Genomic DNA, 17,672 nt, shown 5'->3' on the forward strand with positions numbered 1-17,672 from the left:
CCTGTTGTAGTTCTTCTAACTGAATTGTTTGGGTAGTAATTACCTGTTGTAGTTCTTCTAACTGAATTGTTTAGGTAGTAATTACCTGTTGTAGTCTCAACTTCTAACTGAATTGAATGTTTGGGTAGTAATTACCTGTTGTAGTTCTTCTAACTGAATTGTTTGGGTAGTAATTACCTGTTGTAGTTCTTCTAACTGAATTGTTTAGGTAGTAATTACCTGTTGTAGTTCTTCTAACTGAATTGTTTAGGTAGTAATTACCTGTTGTAGTTCTTCTAACTGAATTGTTTGAGGTAGTAATTACCTGTTGTAGTTCTCTAACTGAATTGTTTTGGTAGTAATTACCTGTTGTAGTTCTTCTAACTGAATTGTTTAGGTAGTAATTACCTGTTGTAGTTCTTCTAACTGAATTGTTTAGGTAGTAATTACCTGTTGTAGTTCTTCTAACTGAATTGTTTAGGTAGTAATTACCTGTTGTAGTTCTTCTAACTGAATTGTTTAGGTAGTAATTACCTGTTGTAGTTCTTCTAACTGAATTGTTTGGGTAGTAATTACCTGTTGTAGTTCTTCTAACTGAATTGTTTGGGTAGTAATTACCTGTTGTAGTTCTTCTAACTGAATTGTTTAGGTAGTAATTACCTGTTGTAGTTCTTCTAACTGAATTGTTTAGGTAGTAATTACCTGTTGTAGTTCTAACTGAATTGTTTAGGTAGTAATTACCTGTTGTAGTTCTTCTAACTGAATTGTTTAGGTAGTAATTACCTGTTGTAGTTCTTCTAACTGAATTGTTTAGGTAGTAATTACCTGTTGTAGTTCTTCTAACTGAATTGTTTGGGTAGTAATTACCTGTTGTAGTTCTTCTAACTGAATTGTTTAGGGTAGTAATTACCTGTTGTAGTTCTTCTAACTGAATTGTTTAGGTAGTAATTACCTGTTGTAGTTCTTCTAACTGAATTGTTTAGGTGTAATTACCTGTTGTAGTGAATTGTTTGGGTAGTAATTACCTGTTGTAGTTCTTCTAACTGAATTGTTTAGGTAGTAATTACCTGTTGTAGTTCTTCTAACTGAATTGTTTGGGTAGTAATTACCTGTTGTAGTTCTTCTAACTGAATTGTTTTTACCTGGTAGTAATTACCTGTTGTAGTTCTTCTAAGGTGAATTGTTAGGTAGTTCTTCTAACTGAATTGTTTAGGTAGTAATTACCTGTTGTAGTTCTTCTAACTGAATTGTTTGGGTAGTAATTACCTGTTGTAGTTCTTCTAACTGAATTGTTTAGGTAGTAATTACCTGTTGTAGTGAATTGTTTGGGTAGTAATTACCTGTTGTAGTTCTTCTAACTGAATTGTTTGGGTAGTAATTACCTGTTGTAGTTCTTCTAACTGAATTGTTTAGGTAGTAATTACCTGTTGTAGTTCTTCTAACTGAATTGTTTAGGTAGTAATTACCTGTTGTAGTTCTTCTAACTGAATTGTTTGGGTAGTAATTACCTGTTGTAGTTCTTCTAACTGAATTGTTTAGGTAGTAATTACCTGTTGTAGTTCTTCTAACTGAATTGTTTAGGTAGTAATTACTAACTGAATTGTTTTGTAAGTTCTGTTGTAGTTCTCTAACTGAATTGTTTAGGTAGTAATTACCTGTTGTAGTTCTTCTAACTGAATTGTTTAGGTAGTAATTACCTGTTGTAGTTCTTCTAACTGAATTGTTTAGGTAGTAATTACCTGTTGTAGTTCTTCTAACTGAATTGTTTAGGTAGTAATTACCTGTTGTAGTTCTTCTAACTGAATTGTTTAGGTAGTAATTACCTGTTGTAGTTCTTCTAACTGAATTGTTTGGGTAGTAATTACCTGTTGTAGTTCTCTAACTGAATTGTTTGGGTAGTAATTACCTGTTGTAGTTCTTCTAACTGAATTGTTTAGGTAGTAATTACCTGTTGTAGTTCTTCTAACTGAATTGTTTAGGTAGTAATTACCTGTTGTAGTTCTTCTAACTGAATTGTTTGGGTAGTAATTACCTGTTGTAGTTCTTCTAACTGAATTGTTTGGGTAGTAATTACCTGTTGTAGTTCTTCTAACTGAATTGTTTGGGTAGTAATTACCTGTTGTAGTTCTTCTAACTGAATTGTTTAGGTAGTAATTACCTGTTGTAGTTCTTCTAACTGAATTGTTTAGGTAGTAATTACCTGTTGTAGTTCTTCTAACTGAATTGTTTAGGTAGTAATTACCTGTTGTAGTTCTTCTAACTGAATTGTTTAGGTAGTAATTACCTGTTGTAGTTCTTCTAACTGAATTGTTTAGGTAGTAATTACCTGTTGTAGTTCTTCTAACTGAATTGTTTGGGTAGTAATTACCTGTTGTAGTTCTTCTAACTGAATTGTTTAGGTAGTAATTACCTGTTGTAGTTCTTCTAACTGAATTGTTTAGGTAGTAATTACCTGTTGTAGTTCTTCTAACTGAATTGTTTAGGTAGTAATTACCTGTTGTAGTTTCTTCTAACTGAATTGTTTGGGTAGTAATTACCTGTTGTAGTTCTTCTAACTGAATTGTTTAGGTAGTAATTACCTGTTGTAGTTCTTCTAACTGAATTGTTTGGGTAGTAATTACCTGTTGTAGTTCTTCTAACTGAATTGTTTGGGTAGTAATTACCTGTTGTAGTTCTTCTAACTGAATTGTTTGGGTAGTAATTACCTGTTGTAGTTCTTCTAACTGAATTGTTTAGGTAGTAATTACCTGTTGTAGTTCTTCTAACTGAATTGTTTAGGTAGTAATTACCTGTTGTAGTTCTTCTAACTGAATTGTTTAGGTAGTAATTACCTGTTGTAGTTCTTCTAACTGAATTGTTTAGGTAGTAATTACCTGTTGTAGTTCTTCTAACTGAATTGTTTAGGTAGTAATTACCTGTTGTAGTTCTTCTAACTGAATTGTTTAGGTAGTAATTACCTGTTGTAGTTCTTCTAACTGAATTGTTTAGGTAGTAATTACCTGTTGTAGTTCTTCTAACTGAATTGTTTAGGTAGTAATTACCTGTTGTAGTTCTAACTGAATTGTTTAGGTAGTAATTACCTGTTGTAGTTCTTCTAACTGAATTGTTTGGGTAGTAATTACCTGTTGTAGTTCTTCTAACTGAATTGTTTAGGTAGTAATTACCTGTTGTAGTTCTTCTAACTGAATTGTTTGGGTAGTAATTACCTGTTGTAGTTCTTCTAACTGAATTGTTTGGGTAGTAATTACCTGTTGTAGTTCTTCTAACTGAATTGTTTAGGTAGTAATTACCTGTTGTAGTTCTTCTAACTGAATTGTTTAGGTAGTAATTACCTGTTGTAGTTCTTCTAACTGAATTGTTTAGGTAGTAATTACCTGTTGTAGTTCTTCTAACTGAATTGTTTAGGTAGTAATTACCTGTTGTAGTTCTTCTAACTGAATTGTTTAGGTAGTAATTACCTGTTGTAGTTCTTCTAACTGAATTGTTTAGGTAGTAATTACCTGTTGTAGTTCTTCTAACTGAATTGTTTAGGTAGTAATTACCTGTTGTAGTTCTTCTAACTGAATTGTTTGGGTAGTAATTACCTGTTGTAGTTCTTCTAACTGAATTGTTTAGGTAGTAATTACCTGTTGTAGTTCTTCTAACTGAATTGTTTGGGTAGTAATTACCTGTTGTAGTTCTTCTAACTGAATTGTTTGGGTAGTAATTACCTGTTGTAGTTCTTCTAACTGAATTGTTTAGGTAGTAATTACCTGTTGTAGTTCTTCTAACTGAATTGTTTAGGTAGTAATTACCTGTTGTAGTTCTTCTAACTGAATTGTTTAGGTAGTAATTACCTGTTGTAGTTCTTCTAACTGAATTGTTTAGGTAGTAATTACCTGTTGTAGTTCTTCTAACTGAATTGTTTGGGTAGTAATTACCTGTTGTAGTTCTTCTAACTGAATTGTTTAGGTAGTAATTACCTGTTGTAGTTCTTCTAACTGAATTGTTTAGGTAGTAATTACCTGTTGTAGTTCTTCTAACTGAATTGTTTGGGTAGTAATTACCTGTTGTAGTTCTTCTAACTGAATTGTTTGGGTAGTAATTACCTGTTGTAGTTCTTCTAACTGAATTGTTTGGGTAGTAATTACCTGTTGTAGTTCTTCTAACTGAATTGTTTGGGTAGTAATTACCTGTTGTAGTTCTTCTAACTGAATTGTTTGGGTAGTAATTACCTGTTGTAGTTCTTCTAACTGAATTGTTTGGGTAGTAATTACCTGTTGTAGTTCTTCTAACTGAATTGTTTGGGTAGTAATTACCTGTTGTAGTTCTTCTAACTGAATTGTTTGGGTAGTAATTACCTGTTGTAGTTCTTCTAACTGAATTGTTTGGGTAGTAATTACCTGTTGTAGTTCTTCTAACTGAATTGTTTAGGTAGTAATTACCTGTTGTAGTTCTTCTAACTGAATTGTTTAGGTAGTAATTACCTGTTGTAGTTCTTCTAACTGAATTGTTTGGGTAGTAATTACCTGTTGTAGTTCTTCTAACTGAATTGTTTGGGTAGTAATTACCTGTTGTAGTTCTTCTAACTGAATTGTTTAGGTAGTAATTACCTGTTGTAGTTCTTCTAACTGAATTGTTTGGGTAGTAATTACCTGTTGTAGTTCTTCTAACTGAATTGTTTAGGTAGTAATTACCTGTTGTAGTTCTTCTAACTGAATTGTTTGGGTAGTAATTACCTGTTGTAGTTCTTCTAACTGAATTGTTTGGGTAGTAATTACCTGTTGTAGTTCTTCTAACTGAATTGTTTGGGTAGTAATTACCTGTTGTAGTTCTTCTAACTGAATTGTTTGGGTAGTAATTACCTGTTGTAGTTCTTCTAACTGAATTGTTTGGGTAGTAATTACCTGTTGTAGTTCTTCTAACTGAATTGTTTGGGTAGTAATTACCTGTTGTAGTTCTTCTAACTGAATTGTTTGGGTAGTAATTACCTGTTGTAGTTCTTCTAACTGAATTGTTTGGGTAGTAATTACCTGTTGTAGTTCTTCTAACTGAATTGTTTGGGTAGTAATTACCTGTTGTAGTTCTTCTAACTGAATTGTTTGGGTAGTAATTACCTGTTGTAGTTCTTCTAACTGAATTGTTTAGGTAGTAATTACCTGTTGTAGTTCTTCTAACTGAATTGTTTGGGTAGTAATTACCTGTTGTAGTTCTTCTAACTGAATTGTTTAGGTAGTAATTACCTGTTGTAGTTCTTCTAACTGAATTGTTTAGGTAGTAATTACCTGTTGTAGTTCTTCTAACTGAATTGTTTAAGGTAGTAATTACCTGTTGTAGTTCTTCTAACTGAATTGTTTGGGTAGTAATTACCTGTTGTAGTTCTTCTAACTGAATTGTTTGGGTAGTAATTACCTGTTGTAGTTCTTCTAACTGAATTGTTTAGGTAGTAATTACCTGTTGTAGTTCTTCTAACTGAATTGTTTGGGTAGTAATTACCTGTTGTAGTTCTTCTAACTGAATTGTTTGGGTAGTAATTACCTGTTGTAGTTCTTCTAACTGAATTGTTTGGGTAGTAATTACCTGTTGTAGTTCTTCTAACTGAATTGTTTGGGTAGTAATTACCTGTTGTAGTTCTTCTAACTGAATTGTTTGGGTAGTAATTACCTGTTGTAGTTCTTCTAACTGAATTGTTTAGGTAGTAATTACCTGTTGTAGTTCTTCTAACTGAATTGTTTAGGTAGTAATTACCTGTTGTAGTTCTTCTAACTGAATTGTTTAGGTAGTAATTACCTGTTGTAGTTCTTCTAACTGAATTGTTTGGGTAGTAATTACCTGTTGTAGTTCTTCTAACTGAATTGTTTGGGTAGTAATTACCTGTTGTAGTTCTTCTAACTGAATTGTTTAGGTAGTAATTACCTGTTGTAGTTCTTCTAACTGAATTGTTTAGGTAGTAATTACCTGTTGTAGTTCTTCTAACTGAATTGTTTGGGTAGTAATTACCTGTTGTAGTTCTTCTAACTGAATTGTTTGGGTAGTAATTACCTGTTGTAGTTCTTCTAACTGAATTGTTTGGGTAGTAATTACCTGTTGTAGTTCTTCTAACTGAATTGTTTGGGTAGTAATTACCTGTTGTAGTTCTTCTAACTGAATTGTTTGGGTAGTAATTACCTGTTGTAGTTCTTCTAACTGAATTGTTTGGGTAGTAATTACCTGTTGTAGTTCTTCTAACTGAATTGTTTAGGTAGTAATTACCTGTTGTAGTTCTTCTAATTGTTTGGGTAGTAAATTGAATTGTTTAGGTAGTAATTACCTGTTGTAGTTCTTCTAACTGAATTGTTTGGGTAGTAATTACCTGTTGTAGTTCTTCTAACTGAATTGTTTGGGTAGTAATTACCTGTTGTAGTTCTTCTAACTGAATTGTTTGGGTAGTAATTACCTGTTGTAGTTCTTCTAACTGAATTGTTTGGGTAGTAATTACCTGTTGTAGTTCTTCTAACTGAATTGTTTGGGTAGTAATTACCTGTTGTAGTTCTTCTAACTGAATTGTTTGGGTAGTAATTACCTGTTGTAGTTCTTCTAACTGAATTGTTTGGGTAGTAATTACCTGTTGTAGTTCTTCTAACTGAATTGTTTAGGTAGTAATTACCTGTTGTAGTTCTTCTAACTGAATTGTTTAGGTAGTAATTACCTGTTGTAGTTCTTCTAACTGAATTGTTTGGGTAGTAATTACCTGTTGTAGTTCTTCTAACTGAATTGTTTGGGTAGTAATTACCTGTTGTAGTTCTTCTAACTGAATTGTTTGGGTAGTAATTACCTGTTGTAGTTCTTCTAACTGAATTGTTTAGGTAGTAATTACCTGTTGTAGTTCTTCTAACTGAATTGTTTGGGTAGTAATTACCTGTTGTAGTTCTTCTAACTGAATTGTTTGGGTAGTAATTACCTGTTGTAGTTCTTCTAACTGAATTGTTTGGGTAGTAATTACCTGTTGTAGTTCTTCTAACTGAATTGTTTGGGTAGTAATTACCTGTTGTAGTTCTTCTAACTGAATTGTTTGGGTAGTAATTACCTGTTGTAGTTCTTCTAACTGAATTGTTTAGGTAGTAATTACCTGTTGTAGTTCTTCTAACTGAATTGTTTGGGTAGTAATTACCTGTTGTAGTTCTTCTAACTGAATTGTTTGGGTAGTAATTACCTGTTGTAGTTCTTCTAACTGAATTGTTTGGGTAGTAATTACCTGTTGTAGTTCTTCTAACTGAATTGTTTGGGTAGTAATTACCTGTTGTAGTTCTTCTAACTGAATTGTTTGGGTAGTAATTACCTGTTGTAGTTCTTCTAACTGAATTGTTTGGGTAGTAATTACCTGTTGTAGTTCTTCTAACTGAATTGTTTGGGTAGTAATTACCTGTTGTAGTTTCTAACTGAATTGTTTGGGTAGTAATTACCTGTTGTAGTTCTTCTAACTGAATTGTTTGGGTAGTAATTACCTGTTGTAGTTCTTCTAACTGAATTGTTTGGGTAGTAATTACCTGTTGTAGTTCTTCTAACTGAATTGTTTAGGTAGTAATTACCTGTTGTAGTTCTAACTGAATTGTTTGGGTAGTAATTACCTGTTGTAGTTCTTCTAAATTGTTTGGGTAGTAATTACCTGTTGTAGTTCTTCTAACTGAATTGTTTAGGTAGTAATTACCTGTTGTAGTTCTTCTAACTGAATTGTTTGGGTAGTAATTACCTGTTGTAGTTCTTCTAACTGAATTGTTTAGGTAGTAATTACCTGTTGTAGTTCTTCTAACTGAATTGTTTGGGTAGTAATTACCTGTTGTAGTTCTTCTAACTGAATTGTTTGGGTAGTAATTACCTGTTGTAGTTCTTCTAACTGAATTGTTTGGGTAGTAATTACCTGTTGTAGTTCTTCTAACTGAATTGTTTGGGTAGTAATTACCTGTTGTAGTTCTGAATTGTTTGGGTAGTAATTACCTGTTGTAACTGAATTGTTTGGGTAGTAATTACCTGTTGTAGTTCTTCTAACTGAATTGTTTGGGTAGTAATTACCTGTTGTAGTTCTTCTAACTGAATTGTTTGGGTAGTAATTACCTGTTGTAGTTCTTCTAACTGAATTGTTTGTTGGTAGTAATTACCTGTTGTAGTTCTTCTAACTGAATTGTTTAGGTAGTAATTACCTGTTGTAGTTCTTCTAACTGAATTGTTTGGGTAGTAATTACCTGTTGTAGTTCTTCTAACTGAATTGTTTGGGTAGTAATTACCTGTTGTAGTTCTTCTAACTGAATTGTTTGGGTAGTAATTACCTGTTGTAGTTCTTCTAACTGAATTGTTTGGGTAGTAATTACCTGTTGTAGTTCTTCTAACTGAATTGTTTGGGTAGTAATTACCTGTTGTAGTTCTTCTAACTGAATTGTTTAGGTAGTAATTACCTGTTGTAGTTCTTCTAACTGAATTGTTTGGGTAGTAATTACCTGTTGTAGTTCTTCTAACTGAATTGTTTAGGTAGTAATTACCTGTTGTAGTTCTTCTAACTGAATTGTTTGGGTAGTAATTACCTGTTGTAGTTCTTCTAACTGAATTGTTTAGGTAGTAATTACCTGTTGTAGTTCTTCTAACTGAATTGTTTGGGTAGTATTATTACCTGTTGTAGTTACCTGTTGTAGTTTCTAACTGAATTGTTTGGGTAGTAATTACCTGTTGTAGTTCTTCTAACTGAATTGTTTGGGTAGTAATTACCTGTTGTAGTTCTTCTAACTGAATTGTTTGGGTAGTAATTACCTGTTGTAGTTCTTCTAACTGAATTGTTTGGGTAGTAATTACCTGTTGTAGTTCTTCTAACTGAATTGTTTGGGTAGTAATTACCTGTTGTAGTTCTTCTAACTGAATTGTTTGGGTAGTAATTACCTGTTGTAGTTCTTCTAACTGAATTGTTTGGGTAGTAATTACCTGTTGTAGTTCTTCTAACTGAATTGTTTGGGTAGTAATTACCTGTTGTAGTTCTTCTAACTGAATTGTTTGGGTAGTAATTACCTGTTGTAGTTCTTCTAACTGAATTGTTTGGGTAGTAATTACCTGTTGTAGTTCTTCTAACTGAATTGTTTGGGTAGTAATTACCTGTTGTAGTTCTTCTAACTGAATTGTTTGGGTAGTAATTACCTGTTGTAGTTCTTCTAACTGAATTGTTTGGGTAGTAATTACCTGTTGTAGTTCTTCTAACTGAATTGTTTGGGTAGTAATTACCTGTTGTAGTTCTTCTAACTGAATTGTTTGGGTAGTAATTACCTGTTGTAGTTCTTCTAACTGAATTGTTTGGGTAGTAATTACCTGTTGTAGTTCTTCTAACTGAATTGTTTGGGTAGTAATTACCTGTTGTAGTTCTTCTAACTGAATTGTTTGGGTAGTAATTACCTGTTGTAGTTCTTCTAACTGAATTGTTTGGGTAGTAATTACCTGTTGTAGTTCTTCTCTAACTGAATTGTTTGGGTAGTAATTACCTGTTGTAGTTCTTCTAACTGAATTGTTTAGGTAGTAATTACCTGTTGTAGTTCTTCTAACTGAATTGTTTGGGTAGTAATTACCTGTTGTAGTTCTTCTAACTGAATTGTTTGGGTAGTAATTACCTGTTGTAGTTCTTCTAACTGAATTGTTTGGGTAGTAATTACCTGTTGTAGTTCTTCTAACTGAATTGTTTGGGTAGTAATTACCTGTTGTAGTTCTTCTAACTGAATTGTTTAGGTAGTAATTACCTGTTGTAGTTCTTCTAACTGAATTGTTTGGGTAGTAATTACCTGTTGTAGTTCTTCTAACTGAATTGTTTGGGTAGTAATTACCTGTTGTAGTTCTTCTAACTGAATTGTTTGGGTAGTAATTACCTGTTGTAGTTCTTCTAACTGAATTGTTTGGGTAGTAATTACCTGTTGTAGTTTCTAACTGAATTGTTTAGTAATTACCTGGTAGAATTGTTCTTCTAACTGAATTGTTTGGGTAGTAATTACCTGTTGTAGTTCTTCTAACTGAATTGTTTGGGTAGTAATTACCTGTTGTAGTTCTTCTAACTGAATTGTTTGGGTAGTAATTACCTGTTGTAGTTCTTCTAACTGAATTGTTTGGGTAGTAATTACCTGTTGTAGTTCTTCTAACTGAATTGTTTGGGTAGTAATTACCTGTTGTAGTTCTTCTAACTGAATTGTTTGGGTAGTAATTACCTGTTGTAGTTCTTCTAACTGAATTGTTTGGGTAGTAATTACCTGTTGTAGTTCTTCTAACTGAATTGTTTAGGTAGTAATTACCTGTTGTAGTTCTTCTAACTGAATTGTTTAGGTAGTAATTACCTGTTGTAGTTCTTCTAACTGAATTGTTTGGGTAGTAATTACCTGTTGTAGTTCTTCTAACTGAATTGTTTGGGTAGTAATTACCTGTTGTAGTTCTTCTAACTGAATTGTTTGGGTAGTAATTACCTGTTGTAGTTCTTCTAACTGAATTGTTTAGGTAGTAATTACCTGTTGTAGTTCTTCTAACTGAATTGTTTGGGTAGTAATTACCTGTTGTAGTTCTTCTAACTGAATTGTTTGGGTAGTAATTACCTGTTGTAGTTCTTCTAACTGAATTGTTTGGGTAGTAATTACCTGTTGTAGTTCTTCTAACTGAATTGTTTAGGTAGTAATTACCTGTTGTAGTTCTTCTAACTGAATTGTTTGGGTAGTAATTACCTGTTGTAGTTCTTCTAACTGAATTGTTTGGGTAGTAATTACCTGTTGTAGTTCTTCTAACTGAATTGTTTAGGTAGTAATTACCTGTTGTAGTTCTTCTAACTGAATTGTTTGGGTAGTAATTACCTGTTGTAGTTCTTCTAACTGAATTGTTTGGGTAGTAATTACCTGTTGTAGTTCTTCTAACTGAATTGTTTGGGTAGTAATTACCTGTTGTAGTTCTTCTAACTGAATTGTTTGGGTAGTAATTACCTGTTGTAGTTCTTCTAACTGAATTGTTTGGGTAGTAATTACCTGTTGTAGTTCTTCTAACTGAATTGTTTGGGTAGTAATTACCTGTTGTAGTTCTTCTAACTGAATTGTTTGGGTAGTAATTACCTGTTGTAGTTCTTCTAACTGAATTGTTTAGGTAGTAATTACCTGTTGTAGTTCTTCTAACTGAATTGTTTGGGTAGTAATTACCTGTTGTAGTTCTTCTAACTGAATTGTTTGGGTAGTAATTACCTGTTGTAGTTCTTCTAACTGAATTGTTTGGGTAGTAATTACCTGTTGTAGTTCTTCTAACTGAATTGTTTGGGTAGTAATTACCTGTTGTAGTTCTTCTAACTGAATTGTTTAGGTAGTAATTACCTGTTGTAGTTCTTCTAACTGAATTGTTTAGGTAGTAATTACCTGTTGTAGTTCTTCTAACTGAATTGTTTGGGTAGTAATTACCTGTTGTAGTTCTTCTAACTGAATTGTTTGGGTAGTAATTACCTGTTGTAGTTCTTCTAACTGAATTGTTTGGGTAGTAATTACCTGTTGTAGTTCTTCTAACTGAATTGTTTAGGGTAGTAATTACCTGTTGTAGTAATTACCTGTTTAGTTCTGAATTGTTTGGGTAGTAATTACCTGTTGTAGTTCTTCTAACTGAATTGTTTGGGTAGTAATTACCTGTTGTAGTTCTTCTAACTGAATTGTTTGGGTAGTAATTACCTGTTGTAGTTCTTCTAACTGAATTGTTTGGGTAGTAATTACCTGTTGTAGTTCTTCTAACTGAATTGTTTGGGTAGTAATTACCTGTTGTAGTTCTTCTAACTGAATTGTTTGGGTAGTAATTACCTGTTGTAGTTCTTCTAACTGAATTGTTTGGGTAGTAATTACCTGTTGTAGTTCTTCTAACTGAATTGTTTGGGTAGTAATTACCTGTTGTAGTTCTTCTAACTGAATTGTTTAAGGTAGTAATTACCTGTTGTAGTTCTTCTAACTGAATTGTTTGGGTAGTAATTACCTGTTGTAGTTCTTCTAACTGAATTGTTTGGGTAGTAATTACCTGTTGTAGTTCTTCTAACTGAATTGTTTGGGTAGTAATTACCTGTTGTAGTTCTTCTAACTGAATTGTTTGGGTAGTAATTACCTGTTGTAGTTCTTCTAACTGAATTGTTTGGGTAGTAATTACCTGTTGTAGTTCTTCTAACTGAATTGTTTGGGTAGTAATTACCTGTTGTAGTTCTTCTAACTGAATTGTTTGGGTAGTAATTACCTGTTGTAGTTCTTCTAACTGAATTGTTTGGGTAGTAATTACCTGTTGTAGTTCTTCTAACTGAATTGTTTGGGTAGTAATTACCTGTTGTAGTTCTTCTAACTGAATTGTTTGGGTAGTAATTACCTGTTGTAGTTCTTCTAACTGAATTGTTTGGGTAGTAATTACCTGTTGTAGTTCTTCTAACTGAATTGTTTAGGTAGTAATTACCTGTTGTAGTTCTTCTAACTGAATTGTTTGGGTAGTAATTACCTGTTGTAGTTCTTCTAACTGAATTGTTTGGGTAGTAATTACCTGTTGTAGTTCTTCTAACTGAATTGTTTGGGTAGTAATTACCTGTTGTAGTTCTTCTAACTGAATTGTTTGGGTAGTAATTACCTGTTGTAGTTCTTCTAACTGAATTGTTTGGGTAGTAATTACCTGTTGTAGTTCTTCTAACTGAATTGTTTGGGTAGTAATTACCTGTTGTAGTTCTTCTAACTGAATTGTTTGGGTAGTAATTACCTGTTGTAGTTCTTCTAACTGAATTGTTTGGGTAGTAATTACCTGTTGTAGTTCTTCTAACTGAATTGTTTGGGTAGTAATTACCTGTTGTAGTTCTTCTAACTGAATTGTTTAGGTAGTAATTACCTGTTGTAGTTCTTCTAACTGAATTGTTTAGGTAGTAATTACCTGTTGTAGTTCTTCTAACTGAATTGTTTAGGTAGTAATTACCTGTTGTAGTTCTTCTAACTGAATTGTTTGGGTAGTAATTACCTGTTGTAGTTCTTCTAACTGAATTGTTTGGGTAGTAATTACCTGTTGTAGTTCTTCTAACTGAATTGTTTGGGTAGTAATTACCTGTTGTAGTTCTTCTAACTGAATTGTTTGGGTAGTAATTACCTGTTGTAGTTCTTCTAACTGAATTGTTTGGGTAGTAATTACCTGTTGTAGTTCTTCTAACTGAATTGTTTGGGTAGTAATTACCTGTTGTAGTTCTTCTAACTGAATTGTTTGGGTAGTAATTACCTGTTGTAGTTCTTCTAACTGAATTGTTTAGGTAGTAATTACCTGTTGTAGTTCTTCTAACTGAATTGTTTGGGTAGTAATTACCTGTTGTAGTTCTTCTAACTACCTGTTGTAGTTCTTCTAACTGGTTGTTTGGGTAGTAATTACCTGTTGTAGTTCTTCTAACTGAATTGTTTGGGTAGTAATTACCTGTTGTAGTTCTTCTAACTGAATTGTTTAGGTAGTAATTACCTGTTGTAGTTCTTCTAACTGAATTGTTTGGGTAGTACCTGTTGTAGTTCTTCTAACTGAATTGTTTGGGTACCTGTTGTAGTTCTTCTAACTGAATTGTTTGGGTAGTAATTACCTGTTGTAGTTCTTCTAACTGAATTGTTTGGGTAGTAATTACCTGTTGTAGTTCCTAACTGAATTGTTTAGGTAGTAATTACCTGTTGTAGTTCTTCTAACTGAATTGTTTGGGTAGTAATTACCTGTTGTAGTTCTTCTAACTGAATTGTTTGGGTAGTAATTACCTGTTGTAGTTCTTCTAACTGAATTGTTTGGGTAGTAATTACCTGTTGTAGTTCTTCTAACTGAATTGTTTGGGTAGTAATTACCTGTTGTAGTTCTTCTAACTGAATTGTTTAGGTAGTAAACCTGTTTAGTTCTAACTGAATTGTTTGGGTAGTAATTACCTGTTGTAGTTCTTCTAACTGAATTGTTTAGGTAGTAATTACCTGTTGTAGTTCTTCTAACTGAATTGTTTGGGTAGTAATTACCTGTTGTAGTTCTTCTAACTGAATTGTTTGGGTAGTAATTACCTGTTGTAGTTCTTCTAACTGAATTGTTTGTAGTTCTTCTAACTGGTAGTAATTACCTGTTGTAGTTCTTCTAACTGAATTGTTTGGGTAGTAATTACCTGTTGTAGTTCTTCTAACTGAATTGTTTGGGTAGTAATTACCTGTTGTAGTTCTTCTAACTGAATTGTTTGGGTAGTAATTACCTGTTGTAGTTCTTCTAACTGAATTGTTTGGGTAGTAATTACCTGTTGTAGTTCTTCTAACTGAATTGTTTAGGTAGTAATTACCTGTTGTAGTTCTTCTAACTGAATTGTTTGGGTAGTAATTACCTGTTGTAGTTCTTCTAACTGAATTGTTTAGGTAGTAATTACCTGTTGTAGTTCTTCTAACTGAATTGTTTGGGTAGTAATTACCTGTTGTAGTTCTTCTAACTGAATTGTTTGGGTAGTAATTACCTGTTGTAGTTCTTCTAACTGAATTGTTTGGGTAGTAATTACCTGTTGTAGTTCTTCTAACTGAATTGTTTGGGTAGTAATTACCTGTTGTAGTTCTCTAACTAAACCTGTTGTGAATTGTTTGGGTAGTAATTACCTGTTGTAGTTCTTCTAACTGAATTGTTTGGGTAGTAATTACCTGTTGTAGTTCTTCTAACTGAATTGTTTGGGTAGTAATTACCTGTTGTAGTTCTTCTAACTGAATTGTTTGGGTAGTAATTACCTGTTGTAGTTCTTCTAACTGAATTGTTTGGGTAGTAATTACCTGTTGTAGTTCTTCTAACTGAATTGTTTAGGTAGTAATTACCTGTTGTAGTTCTTCTAACTGAATTGTTTGGGTAGTAATTACCTGTTGTAGTTCTTCTAACTGAATTGTTTAGGTAGTAATTACCTGTTGTAGTTCTTCTAACTGAATTGTTTGGGTAGTAATTACCTGTTGTAGTTCTTCTAACTGAATTGTTTGGGTAGTAATTACCTGTTGTAGTTCTCTAACTGAACTGTAATTGTTTAGTTCTTCTAACTGAATTGTTTAGGTAGTAATTACCTGTTGTAGTTCTTCTAACTGAATTGTTTAGGTAGTAATTACCTGTTGTAGTGAATTGTTTGGGTAGTAATTACCTGTTGTAGTTCTTCTAACTGAATTGTTTGGGTAGTAATTACCTGTTGTAGTTCTTCTAACTGAATTGTTTAGGTAGTAATTACCTGTTGTAGTTCTTCTAACTGAATTGTTTGGGTAGTAATTACCTGTTGTAGTTCTTCTAACTGTTGTGAATTGTTTGGGTAGTAATTACCTGTTGTAGTTCTTCTAACTGAATTGTTTAGGTAGTAATTACCTGTTGTAGTTCTTCTAACTGAATTGTTTAGGTAGTAATTACCTGTTGTAGTTCTTCTAACTGAATTGTTTGGGTAGTAATTACCTGTTGTAGTTCTTCTAACTGAATTGTTTGGGTAGTAATTACCTGTTGTAGTTCTTCTAACTGAATTGTTTAGGTAGTAATTACCTGTTGTAGTTCTTCTAACTGAATTGTTTGGGTAGTAATTACCTGTTGTAGTTCTTCTAACTGAATTGTTTGGGTAGTAATTACCTGTTGTAGTTCTTCTAACTGAATTGTTTGGGTAGTAATTACCTGTTGTAGTTCTTCTAACTGAATTGTTTGGGTAGTAATTACCTGTTGTAGTTCTTCTAACTGAATTGTTTGGGTAGTAATTACCTGTTGTAGTTCTTCTAACTGAATTGTTTGGGTAGTAATTACCTGTTGTAGTTCTTCTAACTGAATTGTTTGGGTAGTAATTACCTGTTGTAGTTCTTCTAACTGAATTGTTTGGGTAGTAATTACCTGTTGTAGTTCTTCTAACTGAATTGTTTGGGTAGTAATTACCTGTTGTAGTTCTTCTAACTGAATTGTTTGGGTAGTAATTACCTGTTGTAGTTCTTCTAACTGAATTGTTTAGGTAGTAATTACCTGTTGTAGTTCTTCTAACTGAATTGTTTGGGTAGTAATTACCTGTTGTAGTTCTTCTAACTGAATTGTTTGGGTAGTAATTACCTGTTGTAGTTCTTCTAACTGAATTGTTTAGGTAGTAATTACCTGTTGTAGTTCTTCTAACTGAATTGTTTGGGTAGTAATTACCTGTTGTAGTTCTTCTAACTGAATTGTTTGGGTAGTAATTACCTGTTGTAGTTCTTCTAACTGAATTGTTTAGGTAGTAATTACCTGTTGTAGTTCTTCTAACTGAATTGTTTAGGTAGTAATTACCTGTTGTAGTTCTTCTAACTGAATTGTTTGGGTAGTAATTACCTGTTGTAGTTCTTCTAACTGAATTGTTTGGGTAGTAATTACCTGTTGTAGTTCTTCTAACTGAATTGTTTGGGTAGTAATTACCTGTTGTAGTTCTTCTAACTGAATTGTTTGGGTAGTAATTACCTGTTGTAGTTCTTCTAACTGAATTGTTTGGGTAGTAATTACCTGTTGTAGTTCTTCTAACTGAATTGTTTGGGTAGTAATTACCTGTTGTAGTTCTTCTAACTGAATTGTTTGGGTAGTAATTACCTGTTGTAGTTCTTCTAACTGAATTGTTTGGGTAGTAATTACCTGTTGTAGTTCTTCTAACTGAATTGTTTGGGTAGTAATTACCTGTTGTAGTTCTTCTAACTGAATTGTTTGGGTAGTAATTACCTGTTGTAGTTCTTCTAACTGAATTGTTTGGGTAGTAATTACCTGTTGTAGTTCTTCTAACTGAATTGTTTGGGTAGTAATTACCTGTTGTAGTTCTTCTAACTGAATTGTTTAGGTAGTAATTACCTGTTGTAGTTCTTCTAACTGAATTGTTTGGGTAGTAATTACCTGTTGTAGTTCTTCTAACTGAATTGTTTGGGTAGTAATTACCTGTTGTAGTTCTTCTAACTGAATTGTTTGGGTAGTAATTACCTGTTGTAGTTCTTCTAACTGAATTGTTTAGGTAGTAATTACCTGTTGTAGTTCTTCTAACTGAATTGTTTGGGTAGTAATTACCTGTTGTAGTTCTTCTAACTGAATTGTTTAGGTAGTAATTACCTGTTGTAGTTCTTCTAACTGAATTGTTTGGGTAGTAATTACCTGTTGTAGTTCTTCTAACTGAATTGTTTGGGTAGTAATTACCTGTTGTAGTTCTTCTAACTGAATTGTTTGGGTAGTAATTACCTGTTGTAGTTCTTCTAACTGAATTGTTTGGGTAGTAATTACCTGTTGTAGTTCTTCTAACTGAATTGTTTAGGTAGTAATTACCTGTTGTAGTTCTTCTAACTGAATTGTTTGGGTAGTAATTACCTGTTGTAGTTCTTCTAACTGAATTGTTTGGGTAGTAATTACCTGTTGTAGTTCTTCTAACTGAATTGTTTAGGTAGTAATTACCTGTTGTAGTTCTTCTAACTGAATTGTTTGGGTAGTAATTACCTGTTGTAGTTCTTCTAACTGAATTGTTTGGGTAGTAATTACCTGTTGTAGTTCTTCTAACTGAATTGTTTGGGTAGTAATTACCTGTTGTAGTTCTTCTAACTGAATTGTTTGGGTAGTAATTACCTGTTGTAGTTCTTCTAACTGAATTGTTTGGGTAGTAATTACCTGTTGTAGTTCTTCTAACTGAATTGTTTGGGTAGTAATTACCTGTTGTAGTTCTTCTAACTGAATTGTTTGGGTAGTAATTACCTGTTGTAGTTCTTCTA

Source organism: Tachypleus tridentatus, chromosome 4 (assembly GCF_004210375.1).
Source record: "Tachypleus tridentatus isolate NWPU-2018 chromosome 4, ASM421037v1, whole genome shotgun sequence".
In the NCBI taxonomy this organism is placed as follows: Eukaryota; Metazoa; Arthropoda; class Merostomata; order Xiphosura; family Limulidae; genus Tachypleus; species Tachypleus tridentatus.